Source organism: Gossypium raimondii, chromosome 7 (assembly GCF_025698545.1).
Source record: "Gossypium raimondii isolate GPD5lz chromosome 7, ASM2569854v1, whole genome shotgun sequence".
In the NCBI taxonomy this organism is placed as follows: domain Eukaryota; kingdom Viridiplantae; phylum Streptophyta; class Magnoliopsida; order Malvales; family Malvaceae; genus Gossypium; species Gossypium raimondii.
In genome coordinates, this window is record NC_068571.1 from 47,098,658 (window position 1) to 47,103,113 (window position 4,456).

Here is a 4,456-nt window from a genome sequence, read left to right on the forward strand (position 1 = left end):
TCTCCACTTGTATAATGCATTCCATGATCCAATGTAGCTTTTAGTAACCTAAGAGTTCTCTTCGCTACTTTCCAATGAGTATCCAGAGGAGAATTCATATATTGGCTGAGCTGTTTGACAAAATAAGCAAGGTTTGGTTTAGTCAAGCATATGTACTACAAAGCACCCAATAGAGCTGCCCATCCTCAATTGGTGCACCTTCAAGAGGTGAGAGTTTCAGTGAATCAACCATAGGAGTTGGTGTAGGAGTGGCTCCTATCATACCAATTATGTTGACAAGTTCCTTAATGTACTTCTTTTGGCTGAGAAAAATTCCCTTAACGTGTCATGATGACAAGGGTAAGGCAGTAGATGTGGTAGGTAATGAGTTTGTTGAATTGGGAGAAGTGACATTGTTAGTGGATAGGTGCCAATCAGAAGAACTAACTTGAGGTATAAGAGAAGAAGAATTGGATGTGGTAAATTTGCTTGGTAAGAGTAATGAACTTAAGTTATTGGTGATTGGGGATAGTTGTCTACGTGATTTGGTATGAATAACAAAAAGTGAATTAGAAGAAGAGGGCTGTTGGAAATGTTGTATATGATGTTTTAAGTCTAGCATTTTCGTTAACATACATTTATAATTTTTTCAAACAGATTAGTTAATAAAATTATTCATTAATTACATTAATAATTTGTATAATGTCCTCATATGAGTTTTGCACACAAAGCAAAATAGAATCAAATGTTACTCATTGGTTGTCTAATGTTTAACTGATACTAAGCGGTATTACATGGTCAAATCGTAATACGAAAAGATAGCTTATATTAATAGACGAACTTAAACATGTTCTTAGTCTAATCGAAAATGAGTTCATAATTAATAGGTGAAAAGATGGAACTTAATTATAAATCATTTGAGCCTCAATTGCATATGTTCAATCGGTCATTCTGCTAGCTCATTAAAATCAGAAACAATTTGCAGAATGAATCAAATAAACAGAAGTAGATAGAAATGATAAAGTTAGAGAAATGGGTTACATTCGGAAATGAATGTGGTTTTCTCCCTAAGTATAGAAATGACTTGAGAATTAATTTATGGTTTTTGAATTATTAATTAATTAATTGAATTTTGAAAATGGTTTTAAATGAATTGGTCATTGTGAATCCAATTGATTGTAGAAAAATTAAATATATTTTCTCATAGTTTCTTTTACGGTAAAGTTATCATGATTTTAATGGAATTAGAATTGTGTTGAGAAAATTATTTAATTGAAAAATTAATTAATTTAAATTAATTGAGAAAATAATATTTAATTTGGGAAATAAAAAAACATTTATGGGATTGAAATAAATTATAAAGTATTGGGTTAATGTCCATGAAACATATATACATAGGACGACAAACCCCAGTATTCCCATCTAGGATTGCCGTCCCTCTATCTAAATAATGAGTTGGAGATTTTTTCTATCAAAATAATATTATTTGTATTCTGTCACTTCAACCAAGATTCTACCAACTCTCCCTATAAATAGATGTCACTGGTAGGCTTCAAATCAAACCAACAAAAAGAGAAAAATATTAGTTTCTCTGAAGTTTTCAATGTTGCTATTCTGGCAGAAAATAGTGGTAATTTATTTTAAGAATAAATTCTATTTTCAAGGAATTACAATTTTACCGATTTCTATTTAAAAGAGATTTACTTTCCCACTGAGAGTAAAGAAAATATTTCTAGTTTTGTGTTTCATTCGATTTGTTCGAGCCCACACTCGAAGCAGTTCGTGGTATGAGAATAGTAGGGAAGATCGTTTGGTTGAAAGTTAGGAACGACAAGGATCCTTCTATCTGAAAACACCGGTACGAATTCGGTCTAGGGTTTATTGCTATAAATGTCACAAACCAGGTTGATTTTCAAAATTTTTATTTTTTTTCTATGCAAGAAAACTATTTTCGAATCGAATTTTTTCCAACAGGAATAGCTTACTAAGTGTAGATTGAGACAGTAATGAAGGCTAAGTAAAGGGAAAGGCATGTTCAACAAATATAACATGTCTAGATATATATTACCTAAAAGATCCAAGCAATGATAACTACTGAGGCAAGATGTGGAGAATGCAGCTGAGTGGCACTCTGCAATGCCCACTGCAAGTTGCCATTTAGCCATTTTATTACTTGCCTTATTTGGATTGGTAATTTAATGAAGAAAATCTATGGTCCAATTAATGTGTTGTTATTTTGAAGATATTATGGTCTATCTATAGAAACCAATCATTGGCTTTTAAAGATTGGATTGGATTCGGGTGAATCAATTCAACCATTAGAATGTGAAAAATTGATTAAAATTGAGTCGTTGATTTGGAGATCATATCTTCGATTGATTGTGTTTTGAATGTTAATGATGTAATAGTTATTTTCAATGAGTTACATTGTATTCACTTAGCTTCTACATTAGCAAGCCGAAATTGATATATGTTTTGACACTTGTCTAAGTTTTGTAAGAGAGCTTATTGAGTGCATTCTAATTTGTTCATTTGATGAGCTATTTTTGTAAGAGAGTGCAAATTGTTATTGTAAACGTTGTTGAGTATTTATTGTCCAAGTTCCTAGGGGAAGGATTTGGAGGTGAGTGTTTTAGTCTTTAGGTACAAATATGATATCTCTGTACTTGAAGAGTGATAGAGTGTGAATCACTTTTTGTATTGTGGATTAAAGATAGTGGAATTACTCATTGAGCTAAGCTTCACAGATGTAGGGAAACCGAACTGTGTAAACAAATCTTGGTGTTCTTTGTAAATTTTTTTGCACAGCTTTCGCGGTGCCAAACCGTAATGGCCACTACTTTCTTACAAATCCATTACATTCATTTTAGAAAACAAGCAACTTAAAGTAGCAACAATTGATATCAGAGCAGACACTTAACATATCTAGTGGTGAATCCTAATGCTATTGTTTGGTGATAATAGAAGGTTCTTCAATTGTCATCCCCTTATACTTGAGAATGGTAATTATCCCTACTGGAATGCTATAATCAAAGCCTATACTAAGTCTGTTGATAAAAGAGCATGGCATTATGTTCTCATTGGGCGGCAAGCCTCTACTAGTGATCCTGATGTTGGACAAGTTCCTAAGCTAGAGGTTGAATGGACTACTAAGGAAGAAAGAGTTGTTAATGCAAGCTTTAAAGCCATATGTGTCTTGTGGTATTGACATGCAAGAGTTCAAATGTATTTCCAAGTGCATTATTGCAAAAGAAGCTTAGAAAATTCTCTGAACTGCTCACAGGGAACCGATATTATCAAGCAATGCAAGATGCATGCCGACCACCAAGTTTGAAACCTTAAGAATGCAAGATTGCTCTACTTAGTGAGAACTTTAATAAAGCTTTTAAAAATCAAGCTAGGAGGTTTAAGAATTTTGAAACATCAAAACGTACTCCAAAGAACAAGAGCAAAGGTGTTGATATCAAAGAGGAGAATGAGAAAGAAAAGAAGAAGGGCATTTAGTGTCATGAATGTCTTGGATATGGTCATATTCAGGTTGAGTGTGCTAACACTCTTAAGAAGAAAAAGAATGTGTTGTGTGCTCTGTGGAGTGATGAAAACACTTCTAACAATTCCGAGTCTAATGAAGATCAAGTGAATAACTATGCAGTCTTTGCTTCAAGTGTGGTTTCTGATTCTGAGACCGATGATGATTTTGATAAAGGTTCTGATAGGGAATTTCTAAACACATACAAAACCATGCTGAGTAAATAGGAACAAGTGTGTGAGTTGAACACTCAATTGTCACAAGAGAATGCTCAACTGAAGGAAGAAAATAGAAAGTTGATCAAGCAGGTTGAGGCTAAAGAATCTTTGTTGACAGAAGAGTTGGACAATCTTGTTAATACAAAGAAAGAGTTGGTTAAAACTAAATTGCTTCTGGAGAAATTCAAAGTTTGGAGTAATAAATTAGATGAAATACTTTCCTTTGGTAAAATGGATCTAGTAAGAGGTGGACTACAATTTGTCAACAAAGGGAAAGTTGTCATGGAGAGTCTAGCTGTGTTTGTAAAAGCATCAAAACAAACTGAAATTGGTGAATGTTTAACCAAGGCTATTGTGATTAATACTGACAAGAAGGTATTGATCTACCATAAATTGATATGATAAATTAAGTTGTTTTTTACACTTAATGAACTTGCATTTAATCAATTTATGGTTTTATTTTGTGATTTTTAATAGTTATTAAATTTTCACCTTAGTATTTAATTCTATGTGTTTTGTGTATTTTATGACCAAAATGGAAAAATCTTGCCTTCTGGAGTTTAATAACTAATATTAGCTTGCCTAAGGAAATAACGTGAAGAAGCCTTGATGTTGTCCTCCAGGTCGTGACACCAGACTCTTGGTGTCGCATTACTGAAGTTGTTTGTCACCTTGAGAGTTTGAATTTTAAGGACTAACACAATATAGGTGAACTAGCGACAAAGTCACA